This window comes from Lithobates pipiens, unplaced genomic scaffold (assembly GCF_037356315.1).
Source record: "Lithobates pipiens isolate NorthernLeopardFrog02 unplaced genomic scaffold, aLitPip1_a1.2 Scaffold_18, whole genome shotgun sequence".
NCBI classification, from domain to species: domain Eukaryota; kingdom Metazoa; phylum Chordata; class Amphibia; order Anura; family Ranidae; genus Lithobates; species Lithobates pipiens.
This window is the reverse complement of record NW_027507758.1, coordinates 630,772,581-630,790,076: the sequence shown is the minus strand read 5'-3', so window position 1 is coordinate 630,790,076 and position 17,496 is coordinate 630,772,581. Positions and strand designations below refer to the sequence as shown.

Sequence of the window (17,496 nt, the reverse complement as noted above, 5' to 3'; positions counted from 1 at the left end):
TGAGCTTTACCATCCTAGTCATGGAAGTATGTTACTGAGTAGAAATACCTGATGAAAATAAAGAAAAAATCTTTAGAAAGAAAATGAATGCAGCCACCACATTTAACCACTTCCCGTCCAGCCTATAGCAGATTGATGGCCGGGTGGTTGTTCTGTTATCCTGACTGGGCATCATAATTTCTGCATATAACTTCTGGTTAAAATAAGAGATTGCCAGCTCTAGCGGAAACATACACCTTTCTCTGAGTAAACTCCCTCTCCCTGGGGCATCTGTGCAGCGGAGAGAACACTTCTTGGGAGTTAGCCCAGTCCATGTACTAGACATCCATATGGTGAGGATGTATCTGAAAAACTAAAGATCTTGTGGCATCTACAATGATCCAAGCCCCGAAGACTCTTGGGAAGAGGACTCGGTAAGCTGCAAGTTTAAATTTCACAAAAAGGATATGCAAAGGCTCTAGGGATCTGCAAAAAAAAAGCAGATCAGAAATACCCTACAAGTGAGCGAGCCAGAGCCCCAAAAGGAGACCAACTCATATAGTGGGACTGATGCTGATACTGCGATCCTGGTCAGCTGAAAGAACACTGTGTATTGGTTACCCCAGGTGATCACCCACCCAGCCTGTCAGTGCCCACCGCTGCCCCCATCAGGAAGGAGTATGTACATGTTGCTCCCCGATACCTTTGGTGACCAGTCATTGTGTCTATCAGCAGGAGTCTTCCAGGCTGTAACTATGTATGTCTGGGATTTGTGTCTGTGGGGAAGAAAGCTGGCAGCTGCTTACATCACTCAGAGACTCTCCATGAATACTCTTGATGCATTGCTGTGCCTCCAAACATGGACACAGGCACCGCCTCATTTCTGATGTCCCCCGGCTGCACTGCACATGCACACACGCCGTCCAGCTTTCAGAGGTGGGGGATGAATAAAGAATCCCAACTCTTCCCAGTTGATGCCAAAAGTGTCCTAGGCCTCCCTGAGCACCAATTCCACTATGTAGAGCTCCAAGGGCCCAGTGTGTAGCTCCATCTAGTGTCCATAATGTGGTAATACGGTAGTACCGCAGTGACACACGATTACCACTAGATGATCGTAGGAAATCACTACATGAAATAAATTCAGACAATATTCAACAAAGCTGGGCAAATGTGTGTCATGTTTATTCAAGTATTTAAAAAAAACAAAAAACAGACCTCTAAGTTCTCGTTAAAGCTTACACCTCAAAATGTACTTCAATAAAGCTAATGTATTATTATTCTACTGCCATCAATGGCCAACGCGTCATCCATGTCTTTGGTGATCTCTGATCTCCTTATCAACTGTTTCTTACATGATGAAGATCAGCCATGGAGTATATCTGAGGTGTATATCAAGGTGTGCTTCTTCCCCACATGAGAGCTGTGATGTCCAGCAACATTCATATAGAAGACATTTCCCGCACTCAAGGCACTAATACACCTCGAGGGTGGTGTGGGATCCCTGATGTACAGGAAGACAGGACTTCACTGAGGAACAATTCTGTCATTCAGGACAGGAAAGTGGCTTCCCCCCCGTGTGAGTTCTCTGATGTGTGTAAAGATTGTACTTCACTGAAAAACATTTCCCGCACTCAGCACAGGAATACGGCTTCTCCCCTGTGTGAGATCTCTGATGTGTGTAAAGATCGGACTTCTGTGAAAAACATTTCCCGCACTCAGAACAGGAATACGGCTTTTCCCCCGTGTGAGATCTCTGGTGTCTGTGAAGATTGTACTTCACTGAAAAACATTTCCCACACTCAGGACAGGAAAGTGGCTTCTCCCCCGTGTGAGATCTCTGATGTCTGTAAAGATGGGACTTCCCTGAAAAACATTTCAAACATTCAGGACATGAATATGGCTTTTCCCCCGTGTGAGACCTCTGATGTTTGACAAGATCTGGTTTGCGTACAAAACATTTTCTGCACTCAGGACAGGAATACGGCTTTTCCCCTGTGTGAGATCTCAGATGATTATAAAGACTGAACTTCACTGAAAAACATTTCCCGCACTCAGGACAGGAAAACCGCTTTTCCCCCGTGTGAGATCTCTGATGTGTATCAAGACTGGACTTCTGTGAAAAACATTTGCCACACTCAGAACAAGAATATGGTTTCTCCCCCGTGTGAGATCTCTGATGTATGTAAAGATGGGACTTCACTGAAAAACATTTCCCGCACTCAGAACAGGAGTACGGTTTTTCCCCCGTGTGACATCTTTTATGTATATTAAGACTAGATTTAATACGGAAACATTTCCCACACTCAGGACACGAATATGGCTTTTCATCTGTGTGAGTTCTTCTATGCACATTAAGATTGGATTTAGAATGGAAACATGTCCCACACTCAGTACAGGAATAAGGCTTTTCCCCAGTGTGAGACGTCTGATGAGTGACAAGTTCAGTTTTCCTTAGAAAACATTTCCCGCACTCAGAGCAGGAATATGGCTTCACCCCAGCGTGAGACGTCTGATGAGTGACAAGTTCTGTTTTCCTTACAAAACATTTTCCACACTCAGAACAGGAATACGGCTTCTCCCCCGTGTGAAACCTCTGATGTATTTGAAGACTGGACTTTTGTGAAAAACATTTCCCACACTCAGGACAGGAATACGGCTTCTCTCCTGTGTGAGATCTTTTATGAATATTAAGACGGGATTTTAAATGGAAACACTTCCCACACTCAGTACAGGAAAACCTCTTCTCTGTTGGAAGGACGGCACCGTCCCTCACAGTCTGAGGTTCCTCAGGATAAGAGGAATACGATGGTCCATCTACACTGTGTGGTGCCGGATGGACATTTGAGGTAGTCGGGTTTTCTCCTGGACTATACTGTGTGATGTCCTCATCTTCTACTTTACAGTCTGGAGACAAAGTGAGACAATCCTCTGAGGTTTTCCTCATCTCCCGTCCATCTACTAAAATAGAAATACAAAGATTATTACTAGACATGAGCTGATTGGTTCCCCTAAACCAGGACTCCGCCCACATCAGGCAGCTTTGTCTCTGAGGGTCTTACAATTCCCCCCTCAAGGTAACTAGTAAATGGGTCCTCTGATCTCCTACCAGATCATTTCTTTATTCATGGACCTTAGTCAGAGAGTGAGGAAACTACTAAAATAGAAAAAAAGACACAAGCAGATTAGTCCCCTAAACCAGGACTGGCTGAGCCCCACCAGAGGTCAGAGAGTGAGGATGGGGGGAGAACAACCAAGATGAAGACTGGACTGATCCTGAAGACCCCCATCATTGGATTATTGATTCCTCCCTCATTATCACTTTCTGTTTAAGGTTCCAAAGTTTGAGGATGTTATCACATTATTATCACCATGTAAAAGTCTGTGCTCCAATCACATCATCAGATATAAAATGTCCAGCTGGTAGGAAATGGGTGTAACAAAAGAGAATACATATTATGTGTATATATAGCAGTGGGTAGAGGGGAGAGAGAAGTCAGGACTAGTGATGGACGAACTTCCGACGGGACGTTTCGCGAACGCGAAACGCGAACGGGCACAAACGTTCGCGAAAACGACCGTTCGCCGCGGGCTCCATTGACTTCAATGGGAGGCGAATTTCGCAAACCTTTAGGTCGAATTTGCGGCCACGGGGTAATTATTAGGGGGTAGCACGTAGTCCCACCACCTGGACAATAGCATAATACATGTATGAGGTGAATTTGGGATCGATAACTACAAGCATTTTTTTTTTATTTGGGAAATTGTTCTGACAATTCAGGACTATGGAGCTAATGAAGGCAATGGAGGAGAGGGAAGGTCAGGGACCAGGGTAGGCAAACAAGAGGGTGCAGGAGATACAGAGCACTGACAGCAGCACCGTAATACAGAGCACTGACATCAGCACCGTGACATACAGCGCTGACAGCAGCTCCGTGACATACAGCGCTGACAGCAGCTCCGTGACATACAGCGCTGACAGCAGCTCCGTGACATACAGCGCTGACAGCAGCTCCGTGACATACAGCGCTGACAGCAGCTCCGTGACATACAGCGCTGACAGCAGCACCGTGACATACAGCGCTGACAGCAGCTCCGTGACATACAGCGCTGACAGCAGCTCCGTGACATACAGCGCTGACAGCAGCTCCGTGACATACAGCACTGACAGCAGCTCCGTGACATACAGCGCTGACAGCAGCTCCGTGACATACAGCGCTGACAGCAGCACCGTGACATACAGCGCTGACAGCAGCTCCGTGACATACAGCGCTGACAGCAGCTCCGTGACATACAGCGCTGACAGCAGCTCCGTGACATACAGCACTGACAGCAGCTCCGTGACATACAGCGCTGACAGCAGCTCCGTGACATACAGCGCTGACAGCAGCACCGTGACATACAGCGCTGACAGCAGCTCCGTGACATACAGCGCTGACAGCAGCTCCGTGACATACAGCGCTGACAGCAGCTCCGTGACATACAGCGCTGACAGCAGCTCCGTGACATACAGCGCTGACAGCAGCTCCGTGACATACAGCGCTGACAGCAGCTCCGTGACATACAGCGCTGACAGCAGCTCCGTGACATACAGCGCTGACAGCAGCTCCGTGACATACAGCGCTGACAGCAGCACCGTAAGCAGCCCCAGGAGGAAGTCAGCACAGCACAGGGATGGTGTGATCCCCTCATAATAAGAACCCCCAGGAGGAAGTCAGCACAGCACAGGGATGGTGGGAGCCCCTCATAATAAGAACCCCCAGGAGGAAGTCAGCACAGCACAGGGATGGTGGGAGCCCCTCATAATAAGAACACCCAGGAGGAAGTCAGCACAGCACAGGGATGGTGGGAACCCCTCATAATAAGCAGCCCCAGTAGAAATATGACACCGCTCAACCTCTTCAAAGAGGAGGGTAGGGGCATATAGTACGGTGTGCTTTTTTGGGTCAGGGAAGTGAGCCAAATGAATTAAGAAGGTCTGTGTGCTTGATTCCAAAAATTGTTTATAGACATATACATGGTCTACTGATCACATGTGTTGAATTCCTCCGAGATCCATGCCTCATTCATTTTTAGAAATGTGAGGTAGTTAACACTGTCGTGAGCTAGGCGAGTACGCTTATCGGTCACAATCCCCCCTGCTGCGCTGAACGTCCTTTCGGACAGGACACTGGATGAGGGGCAAGCCAACAGTTCGATTGCAAATTGGGCAAGCTCTGGCCAGAGGTCAAGCCTGCCCACCCAGTAGTCTAGGGGTTCATCACTCCTCAGAGCGTCCACATCGGCCGTTAACCCAATGTAGTCGGACACCTGACGGTCTAGGCGTTCCCTGATGCTGGATCCGGATGACACCTGTCGATGGGTCGGCTGAAAGAATGACCTCATATCCGAAGTCACCAACACATCTTCAAACCGGCCTCTTCTTGCAGGCGCTGTTGGATTGGTACCCGCAAATCCTTCTCTGGGAGTGGGAATTGCTCCTCTGCCAGCGCACGCAAAAGCAGAATGCAGCATTTCTCGAAGCAAGGCCTGGAAGTGCTGCATTCTGACAGCCCTCTGCGACGGCGGTAACATTTCCGCCATTTTGTGTTTGTACCGGGGATCTAAGTACGTTGCCACCCAGTACTGGTCCTTGACCCTCATGCTTTTTATACGGGGGTCCCTATTAAAACACTGGAGCATGAAGGCCCCCATTTGCACTCAAGCGGAAGGTATGTGGTGGTGGTGGTGTTGTTGGTGGTAGTGTCTTTGGGGGTGCACATAGCAGAGAGTGAAGAAGAGGGTGCAGATCGAGAGGATGAGGAGGGTGCAGAAGAATAAGGCTGAGTGAGCCACTCAACCAAGTCTGGTGCGTCCTTTAAAGTAATTGAACGCACCTTCTGCAACTTCCCACTTTGGCTCAAGGCTGTTGCTCCTGCCCTACCCCTACCACCCCTGCGGAAGGGCCTGCCTCTTCCTCTGCCTGTCATTTTTTAAATCACCCTGTGACAAAACTCTTAGTCCCTATACCGCTGAAGGACTGCTGCAGTATAGGGCAGCGGTCAGCAGTAGTGCACGGCAACCCTATGTATTGTGGACCGATAGCGGTCCTTACAGAACAGCAGACTGTAACGCACTCAGGCCTATGTACCGTAGCACCCTATACCAAGTTACCAGTCCTTATAAGAACTTTTGTGGACCAAGCAGGTTGTGTGTTAGTGATTAGCAGACTGTACGTCAGTCCCTATACCAATGAAGGACTGCTGCAGTATAGGGCAGCGGTCAGCAGTAGTGCACGGCAACCCTATGTATTGTGGACCGATAGCGGTCCTTACAGAACAGCAGACTGTAACGCACTCAGGCCTATGTACCGTAGCACCCTATACCAAGTTACCAGTCCTTATAAGAACTTTTGTGGACCAAGCAGGTTGTGTGTTAGTGATTAGCAGACTGTACGTCAGTCCCTATACCAATGAAGGACTGCTGCAGTATAGGGCAGCGGTCAGCAGTAGTGCACGGCAACCCTATGTATTGTGGACCGATAGCGGTCCTTACAGAACAGCAGACTGTAACGCACTCAGGCCTATGTACCGTAGCACCCTATACCAAGTTACCAGTCCTTATAAGAACTTTTGTGGACCAAGCAGGTTGTGTGTTAGTGTTTAGCAGACTGTGCGTCAGTCCCTATACCGCTGAAGGACTGCTGCAGTATAGGGCAGCGGTCAGCAGTAGTGCACGGCAACCCTATGTATTGTGGACCGATAGCGGTCCTTACAGAACAGCAGACTGTAACGCACTCAGGCCTATGTACCGTAGCACCCTATACCAAGTTACCAGTCCTTATAAGAACTTTTGTGGACCAAGCAGGTTGTGTGTTAGTGATTAGCAGACTGTACGTCAGTCCCTATACCAATGAAGGACTGCTGCAGTATAGGGCAGCGGTCAGCAGTAGTGCACGTCAACCCTATGTATTGTGGACCGATAGCGGTCCTTACAGAACAGCAGACTGTACTGCACTCAGGCCTATGTACCGTAGCACCCTATACCAAGTTACCAGTCCTTATAAGAACTTTTGTGGACCAAGCAGGTTGTGTGTTAGTGATTAGCAGACTGTACGTCAGTCCCTATACCAATGAAGGACTGCTGCAGTATAGGGCAGCGGTCAGCAGTAGTGCACGGCAACCCTATGTATTGTGGACCGATAGCGGTCCTTACAGAACAGCAGACTGTACTGCACTCAGGCCTATGTACCGTAGCACCCTATACCAAGTTACCAGTCCTTATAAAAACTTTTGTGGACCAAGCAGGTTGTGTGTTAGTGATTAGCAGACTGTACGTCAGTCCCTATACCAATGAAGGACTGCTGCAGTATAGGGCAGCGGTCAGCAGTAGTGCACGGCAACCCTATGTATTGTGGACCGATAGCGGTCCTTACAGAACAGCAGACTGTAACGCACTCAGGCCTATGTACCGTAGCACCCTATACCAAGTTACCAGTCCTTATAAGAACTTTTGTGGACCAAGCAGGTTGTGTGTTAGTGATTAGCAGACTGTACGTCAGTCCCTATACCAATGAAGGACTGCTGCAGTATAGGGCAGCGGTCAGCAGTAGTGCACGGCAACCCTATGTATTGTGGACCGATAGCGGTCCTTACAGAACAGCAGACTGTAACGCACTCAGGCCTATGTACCGTAGCACCCTATACCAAGTTACCAGTCCTTATAAGAACTTTTGTGGACCAAGCAGGTTGTGTGTTAGTGTTTAGCAGACTGTGCGTCAGTCCCTATACCGCTGAAGGACTGCTGCAGTATAGGGCAGCGGTCAGCAGTAGTGCACGGCAACCCTATGTATTGTGGACCGATAGCGGTCCTTACAGAACAGCAGACTGTAACGCACTCAGGCCTATGTACCGTAGCACCCTATACCAAGTTACCAGTCCTTATAAGAACTTTTGTGGACCAAGCAGGTTGTGTGTTAGTGATTAGCAGACTGTACGTCAGTCCCTATACCAATGAAGGACTGCTGCAGTATAGGGCAGCGGTCAGCAGTAGTGCACGGCAACCCTATGTATTGTGGACCGATAGCGGTCCTTACAGAACAGCAGACTGTAACGCACTCAGGCCTATGTACCGTAGCACCCTATACCAAGTTACCAGTCCTTATAAGAACTTTTGTGGACCAAGCAGGTTGTGTGTTAGTGATTAGCAGACTGTACGTCAGTCCCTATACCAATGAAGGACTGCTGCAGTATAGGGCAGCGGTCAGCAGTAGTGCACGGCAACCCTATGTATTGTGGACCGATAGCGGTCCTTACAGAACAGCAGACTGTAACGCACTCAGGCCTATGTACCGTAGCACCCTATACCAAGTTACCAGTCCTTATAAGAACTTTTGTGGACCAAGCAGGTTGTGTGTTAGTGATTAGCAGACTGTACGTCAGTCCCTATACCAATGAAGGACTGCTGCAGTATAGGGCAGCGGTCAGCAGTAGTGCACGGCAACCCTATGTATTGTGGACCGATAGCGGTCCTTACAGAACAGCAGACTGTAACGCACTCAGGCCTATGTACCGTAGCACCCTATACCAAGTTACCAGTCCTTATAAGAACTTTTGTGGACCAAGCAGGTTGTGTGTTAGTGATTAGCAGACTGTACGTCAGTCCCTATACCAATGAAGGACTGCTGCAGTATAGGGCAGCGGTCAGCAGTAGTGCACGGCAACCCTATGTATTGTGGACCGATAGCGGTCCTTACAGAACAGCAGACTGTAACGCACTCAGGCCTATGTACCGTAGCACCCTATACCAAGTTACCAGTCCTTATAAGAACTTTTGTGGACCAAGCAGGTTGTGTGTTAGTGATTAGCAGACTGTACGTCAGTCCCTATACCAATGAAGGACTGCTGCAGTATAGGGCAGCGGTCAGCAGTAGTGCACGGCAACCCTATGTATTGTGGACCGATAGCGGTCCTTACAGAACAGCAGACTGTACTGCACTCAGGCCTATGTACCGTAGCACCCTATACCAAGTTACCAGTCCTTATAAGAACTTTTGTGGACCAAGCAGGTTGTGTGTTAGTGTTTAGCAGACTGTGCGTCAGTCCCTATACCGCTGAAGGACTGCTGCAGTATAGGGCAGCGGTCAGCAGTAGTGCACGTCAACCCTATGTATTGTGGACCGATAGCGGTCCTTACAGAACAGCAGACTGTAACGCACTCAGGCCTATGTACCGTAGCACCCTATACCAAGTTACCAGTCCTTATAAGAACTTTTGTGGACCAAGCAGGTTGTGTATTAGTGTTTAGCAGACTGTGCGTCAGTCCCTATACCGCTGAAGGACTGCTGCAGTATAGGGCAGCGGTCAGCAGTAGTGCACGGCAACCCTATCTATTGTGGACCGATAGCGGTCCTTACAGAACAGCAGACTGTACCGCACCCAAGCCTATGTACCGTAGCACCCTAGACAGACCAAGTTACCAGTCCTGATAAAGAGCTTTGTGGAACAAGTGAGTTGTGAATGATTAGCAGACTGCAGCAGAAGGGCAGCAGTCAAGTATAATATTCTTTCTATATTTGGAAGAAAGAATATTATACGTGTACAAGCCTATTACCGTACCACTGATACCAGTCCTGAAAAGAACCTTTGTGGAACTAATAGTAACAGCAAGTCTTTAAAATTATCCTCACTGCCTGACACACTGCTTCCTGCCTGTCCCTATACAAATTGGCAAAAAAGAGTAGGCTGGAACGATTAGCTGGAACAGCTCTTTTGTGGACCTGATAGTAACAGCTAATGATGATGATGATGATGATGATGAAGAAAGACTAATCTGGCTGAGCTGTCCCTAAAATAGCAGCATACAGCGCTCTGTCCCTTTATCTAAACTGACAAAAGAAACTCAGGCTGCTGACCTAACACCTATACCAGTCCTGAAAAGAACTTTTGTGTACCAAATAGCTAGCGTTTTCTCTGTCCCTACTCCACACAGGATCCTTTCCCTACAGTGACAGAAGAAAGAATGTAAAATGGCCACCGGATCGGGTGTATTTATAGGTTAGGGGGAATGTCCAAGTGTCCATGAGCTGTCATGTCTCAATTGGTTGTCCTGTAACACATGATAAACGTGTCACGAAAGGTTAAAGTTCTTGTATACATTAAACACGTAAGTCCGCCGGGGCGAACGACGGAAAAAGGCGTTCGAACCCGCGGACGGCGAAAGTCGGAAATTCGCCGCGAAACGACCGCCGGGCGAACCGTTCGGCCATCACTAGTCAGGACTATGTAATGTACAACATATTGTATAAGATACAACAGATAGGACTATATAGTATCAGAATCTAACAACTAGGAAGACAGATCCATTACTCCAATCATGAAACTGCTTTCAGCTGGCCTCTGCCTCACAATCTACAACCTCATCCTATAGCGAGCAGTCTATTGTTGAACATCTGGCTAACAGTGAGTTTGTACTTCCCCTGGAGTACATTGTAACTCGGGGCTCTTTATCTCTACTGCTGAACTTACATAGTGCCAATTATGGGGGTGTCAGCTATGCCTGTCTAAAGACGGCAGCTTATGTTACATAGTTAATCAGGTTGAAAAAAGACACAAGTCCATCCAGTTCAACCACAAAAAAAAAATAATAATAATAATAATAATAATATCATACAATCCCATATACCCAATTCTATACCCACAGTTGATCCAGAGGAAGGCAAAAAACCCCAGCAGAGCATGATCCAATTTGCTAAAGCAGGAGAAAAAAATTCCTTCCTGATCCCCCGAGAGGCAATCCGATTTTCCCCGGATCAACTTTACCTATAAATGTCAGTACCCAGTTATATTATGTACACTTAGGAAATAATCCAGGCCCTTCTTAAAGCAATCCACTGAGCTGGCCAGAACCACCTCTGCAGGGAGTCTATTCCATATTTTCACAGCTCTTACTGTGAAAAAACCTTTCCGTATTTGGAGATTAAATCTCTTTTCCTCTAGACGTAAAGAGTGTCCCCTTGTCCTCTTTGTTGACTGTAAAGTGAATAACTCAACACCAAGTTCATTATATGGACCCCTTATATATTTGTACATGTTCTGCTCTGAATGTTGGTCGGGCAAGATCTCACATGTCAGAGGAGATCAGCTCCTTCACTGAGTTCTCCCCCCAGATGCTATAGAACTACTGCCTGTGGCCATACATGGCTCTGTTGGCCACAGATTGCTCTTAGATCGGTCTCACTAGCGTCATACATGTGTGGATGGTGTGTGATGTGCACACACTGAAGATCCTATTGTGCGGTGGAGGACTATACTGACATGGTCATTATCCATGGAATAAGGCAGCTTACATCCACACTGATTTATTATTACAGCAAGTTATTTCCAACAACCATTTGAACATACTCTGCATCAATAGATCCTTACCTGGACTTCAACAGATGATGTCCTTATCCAGGATCTGTTACTAGCCGTAACATCACATCTAGATCCCCTCCTATTTACTTCATCAGCTGAGAGCTTGCCATGCTGTGGTTGGGTGATCTAGATTAGTGTTGGCCGAACGGTTCGACTCTAGCATGAGTTTGGGCCAAACATTGGCAGTGTGGTGAACATCCAAATTGTCAGGGTGTTCACTGTTTGTTCAGCCCGCTGAACGACCATAATGAACTTCGCCACTGCACCAGTGCATTGGAAGTCCTGATTGGCTGGTGCAATGAAAGCACCTAGTACTGTGAGAGCCATGATTGGACACTGTTATGATGACTATCTCCAATCACGGCTCATTGCTCTTAGTGCCACCCCACACTATAAAAATTAAATTCCCAGAGCGGCTATTTGCAGTGTGATAATGGCATAGAGAGAGATATAACAGGGCTCTGTTCAGTGCTAGTAGCAAGTTAGTGTGCTATTGTGATTCTATTGTCAGTGTCAGTTTAGTGTGACTCTAGTGATAGTTCAGTGTGAGTGTAGTGACCATTCATTTTTACTTTAGTGCCAATTTATTTTGTCAGGGCAGGTTTTCCTGCGCTATATTTTAGTGCGCTAGTGCACATTTAAGGCAGTATATTTCAGTGCGCTGGTGCATGCTTACCGCAGTATTATGCAGTGCGTTAGTGCATGTTTAACGCAGTATATTTAAGTGCATTGGTGCACATTTACAGCAGTATATTGCAGTGCGTTGATGCACATTTCAAGCAATATATTTCAATGCGCTGGTGCACATTTACTGCAGTATATTGCAGTGCGTTACTGCATGTTTAACGCAGTATATTTCAGTGTGTTATTGCACATTTACCGCAGTATATTACAGTGCATTAGTGCATGTTTACCACAGTATATGTCAGTGTGTTAGTGCATGCTTAACCACTTGCCGACCGCCGCACGACGATATACGTCGGCAGAATGGCACGGGCAGGCATATGGGCGTATATATAAGTCCCTGCCTGCCCGCGGGTGGGGGGCCCGATCGGGCCCCCCCCCGGTGCCTGCGGCGGTCGGCATTCCTTCGAGAGCGATCCGGGATGAGGGGGCGGCCATTCATTCATGGCCACCCCCTCGCGATCGCTCCCGACGAATAGAAATCCCCCGTGACATCACTTCCTCTCCTGTAATGTAAACACAGGAGAGGAAGTGATGTATTCTCTCCTCCGTGTCGGTATTTTTCGTTCCGACACGGAGGAGAGCGGATCGGTGAGTTGCACCAACACTCTACACACACAGTAGAACATGCCAGGCACACTCACACCCCCCCTTTACCCCCCGATCACCCCCCCAATTACCCCTGCCCCCCAGTCACAGTGACACCAATGTCATTTTTTTTTTTTTTTTGCATTGGTGTCATTTGTGACTGTAATAACTGTTAGGGCAGTTAGAGTTAGCCCCCTTTAGTTCTAATGTACCCCCCTAACCCCCCCAATAAAGGTTTAACCCCGTGATCACCCCCGTCGCCAGTGTCACTAAGGCTGGGTTCACATTGCAGCGGTTTATGAGAACGAATGTGATTCGCACCGCACTGCAGTGCAAATCACATCCGATCTCTGTGCGATTCGAGTTCAGCCATTCGCCGCACCCGCCGCACCCGCCGCAAATTCGCACGGGACCCTTTTTTTGGCCCGCAGCAGAATCGGATCGCATGGGTGTTCACACCATGCGATCAGAGTTTGCAGATCGCACTGCGATATGCGAACTGATCTGGGGGTGTCAGTAACATTTCACTGACACTCCCAGCAGTTCGCATAGGGCAGTGTGAACTGCCGCCGGGAGGCATGCGATGCGGGAACCCGCCGCGGATTCGCGGCGTTTCCGCATCGCTCCAGTGTGAACCCAGCCTAATAAGCGATCATTTTTCTGATCGCCGTATTAGTGTCACAGGTGACGCTAGTTAGGCAGGTAGGTATTTAGGTTCGCCGCAGCTTTTTATAGCGCCAGGGACCCCCATATACTACCGCATAAAGCCCCCTGATTGCCCCCTAGTTAACCCTTTCACCTGTGATCACCATATAACTGTTACAGGTGACGCTGGTTGGTTAGTTATTTTTTTATAGTTTCAGGGCACCCGCCATTTATTACCTAATAAAGGTTTAACCCCCTGATCACCCGGCGGGTGTCATTTGTGACTAATAACTGTTAGGGCAGTTAGGGTTAGCCCCCTTTAGTTCTAAGGTACCCCCCTAACCCCCCCAATAAAGGTTTAACCCCGTGATCACCCCCCGTCGCCAGTGTCACTAAGGCTGGGTTCACATTGCAGCGGTTTATGAGAACGGATGTGATTCGCACCGCACTGCAGTGCAAATCACATCCGATCTCTGTGCGATTCGAGTTCAGCCATTCGCCGCACCCGCCGCACCCGCCGCACCCGCCGCAAATTCGCACGGGACCCTTTTTTTGGCCCGCAGCAGAATCGGATCGCATGGGTGTTCACACCATGCGATCCGAGTTTGCAGATCGCACTGCGATATGCGAACTGATCTGGGGGTGTCAGTAACATTTCACTGACACTCCCAGCAGTTCGCATAGGGCAGTGTGAACTGCCGCCGGGAGGCATGCGATGCGGGAACCCGCCGCGCATTTGTGGCGTTCCCGCATCGCTCCAGTGTGAACCCAGCCTAATAAGCGATCGTTTTTCTGATCGCTGTATTAGTGTCACAGGTGACGCTAGTTAGGCAGGTAGGTATTTAGGTTCGCCGCAGCTTTTTATAGCGCCAGGGACCCCCATATACTACCGCATAAAGCCCCCTGATTGCCCCCTAGTTAACCCTTTCACCAGTGATCACCATATAACTGTTACAGGTGACGCTGGTTGGTTAGTTATTTTTTTATAGTTTCAGGGCACCCGCCATTTATTATCTAGTCTCACTAGCGTACCCCTAAATTTAGGGGTGTCTACTTTCTAAAATGGGGTCATTTGGGGGGGGTTTGTGCCATCTTGGCATTTTATGGCCTTCAAAACTGTAACGCCCTTAGAAAGCCTGAAGGCGGTGCTTGGTTTTCGGGGCCCCGTACGCGGCTAGGCTCCCAAAAAGTCCCACATATGTGGTATCCCCGTACTCAGGAGAAGCAGCAGAATTTATTTTGGGGTGTCATTTCACATATGCCCATGGCATGCGTGAGCAATATATCATTTAGTGACAACTTTGTGAAAAAAAAAAAAAAAAAAAAGTTTGTAATTTTCCCGCAACTTGTGGCAAAATATAAAATATTCCATGGACTCAACATGCCTCTCAGCAAATAGCTTGGGGTGTCTACTTTCTAAAATGGGGTCATTTGTGGGGGTTTTGTGCCATCTTGGCATTTTATGGCCTTCAAAACTGTAATAGGTAGTGAGAAGTGAACTCAAAAATTTACGCCCTTAGAAAGCCTGAAGGCGGTGCTTGGTTTTCGGGGCCCCGTATGCGGCTAGGCTGCCAAAAAGTCCCACATATGTGGTATCCCCGTACTCAGGAGAAGCAGCAGAATTTATTTTGGGGTGTCATTTCACATATGCCCATGGCATGCATGAGCAATTTAGTGACAACTTTGTGAAAAAAAAAAAAAAAATAAAAAAAAAAAAAGTTTGTAATTTTCCCGCAACTTGTGGCAAAATATAAAATATTCCATGAACTCAACATGCCTCTCAGCAAATAGCTTGGGGTGTCTACTTTCTAAAATGGGGTCATTTGTGGGGGTTTTGTGCCATCTTGGCATTTTATGGCCTTCAAAATTGTAATAGGTAGTGAGAAGTGAACTGAAAAATTTACGCCCTTAGAAAGCCTGAAGGCGGTGCTTGGTTTTCGGGGCCCCGTACGCGGCTAGGCTCCCAAAAAGTCCCACATATGTGGTATCCCCGTACTCAGGAGAAGCAGCAGAATTTATTTTGGGGTGTCATTTCACATACGCCCATAGCATGTGTGAGCAATATATCATTTAGTGACAACTTTGTGTAAAAAAAAATATATATTTTTTTTTTGTCATTATTCAATCGCTTGAGGCAAAAAAATAAAATATTCAATGGGCTCAACATGCCTCTTATCAATTTCCTTAGGGGGTCTACTTTCCAAAATGGGGTCATTTGGGGGGGTTTTGTACTGCCCTGCCATTTTAGCACCTCAAGAAATGAGATAGGCAGTCGTAAACTAAAAGCTGCGTAAATTCCAGAAAACGTACCTTAGTTTGTAGATGTGACAACTTTTGCGCAAACCAATAAATATACAATTATTGACTTTTTTTTTTACCAAAGACATGTGGCTGAATACATTTTGGCCTAAATGTATGACTAAAATTGAGTTTATTGGATTTTTCTAATAACAAAAAGTAGAAAATATCATTTTTTTTCAAAATTTGCGGTCTTTTTACGTTTATATCGCAAAAAATAAAAATCGCAGAGGCAATCAAATACCATCAAAAGAAAGCTCTATTTGTGGGAAGAAAAGGACGCAAATTTTGTTTGGGTACAACATTGCATGACCGCGCAATTACCAGTTAAAGCAGCGCAGTGCCAAAGTGTAAAAAGACCTCTGGTCATTTACCAGCAAAATGGTCCGGTCTGAAAGTGGTTAATGTAGTATATTTCAGTGTGTTGGTGCATGTTTACAGCTACTATTGCTGTGCATTGATGCACATTTGAAGCAATATATTTCAGTGCCTTGGTGCATGTTTACCGCACTATATTGCAGTTCGTTAGTGCGCGTTTAATTCAGTATATTTAAGTGCACTGGTGCCTGTTTACCGCAGTATATTTCAGTGCGTTAGTACACGTTTAACGCAGTATATTTCAGTGCGTTAGTGCGCGTTTAACGCAGTATATTTCAGTGCAGTATATTGCAGTGCGTCAATACAGTTTTACTACAGTATATTGTAGTGTATCAGTGGAGTGTGTCTGTGTAGTGAGTCTGTGTAGTGAGTCTGTGTAGTGAGTACTCAAATTAAAGTGCACCAAACACCACTATCCATTGACTGAAGTGCATCCACATGGTTTTGTTATTTTAGTGATGGGTGGAGGTGTTTTTATGACATGTATGTGTTACCTTTTTTTCTATTTTCTAATTTTAATATAGTCCTCAATAACGCAACTTTTTTATGATTATATTACCATTTGAGGGCACATTATACCTTCTTTAGTAGGGATCCTTTCCCCTACAGCATGTTTTACTAAAACCCATGAGCCTGCATTCACTATATCTGGTCTCCCCAGGAGCCTGCAGTCACTACATCTGCTCTCCCCAGGAGCCTGCAGTCACTACATCTGCTCTCCTCAGGAGCCTGCAGTCACTACATCTGCTCTCCTCAGGAGCCTGCAGTCACTACATCTGCTCTCCTCAGGAGCCTGCAGTCACTACATCTGCTCTCATCAGGAGCCTGAAGTCACTACATCTGCTCTCCTCAGGAGCCTGCAGTCACTACATCTGCTGTCCTCAGGAGCCTGCAGTCACTACATCTGCTCTAATCAGGAGCCTGAAGTCACTACATCTGCTCTAATCAGGAGCCTGAAGTCACTACATCTGCTCTCATCAGGAGCCTGAAGTCACTACATCTGCTCTAATCAGGAGCCTGCAGTCACTACATCTGCTCTCCTCAGGAGCCTGCAGTCACTACATCTGCTCTCCTCAGGAGCGTGCAGTCACTACATCTGCTCTCCCCAGGAGCCTGCAGTCGTATATCTGCTCTCCCCAGGAGCCTGCATTCACTATATCTGGTCTCCCCCGGAGCCTGCATTCACTATATCTGGTCTCCCCCGGAGCCTGCATTCACTATATCTGGTCTCCCCCGGAGCCTGCATTCACTATATCTGGTCTCCCCAGGAGCCTGCATTCACTATATATGGTTTCCCCAGGAGCCTGCATTCACTAAATCTTGTCTCCCCAGGACCCTGCATTCACTATATCTGACCTCCCACGGTACACAGACATGCAATTATCTTAGTAAATATAAACCGCTAAATACATTTTCTCACCAGCAGTATATAGCAGTCTTGTGACTTCTATCAGTGTCCAGTCAAGCACTGGTTAAAGCTCGTAGGAGGAGTTTTCCTTCTCCTCTGACTGTCCTGCAAGACTGCTGACCTTAT

General features: G+C 47.2%; 1 protein-coding gene and 1 pseudogene across 2 annotated transcripts in view; one reads left to right on the top strand and one right to left on the bottom strand.

The window, feature by feature from the left end:
- LOC143986879 (uncharacterized) overlaps positions 1 to 17,496 on the top strand; it is a 1,041,669-nt gene that overhangs the window by 645,797 nt on the left and 378,376 nt on the right. The gene's annotated exons all lie outside the window — the stretch shown is intronic.
- The window catches only part of LOC143989909 (uncharacterized), a 123,623-nt pseudogene continuing 107,267 nt past the window's right edge, over positions 1,141 to 17,496 (bottom strand). The window contains exon 10 of the transcript XR_013277098.1: positions 1,141 to 2,724. The product of XR_013277098.1 is annotated as an uncharacterized LOC143989909 (transcript). The remainder of the gene's footprint in view (positions 2,725 to 17,496) is intronic.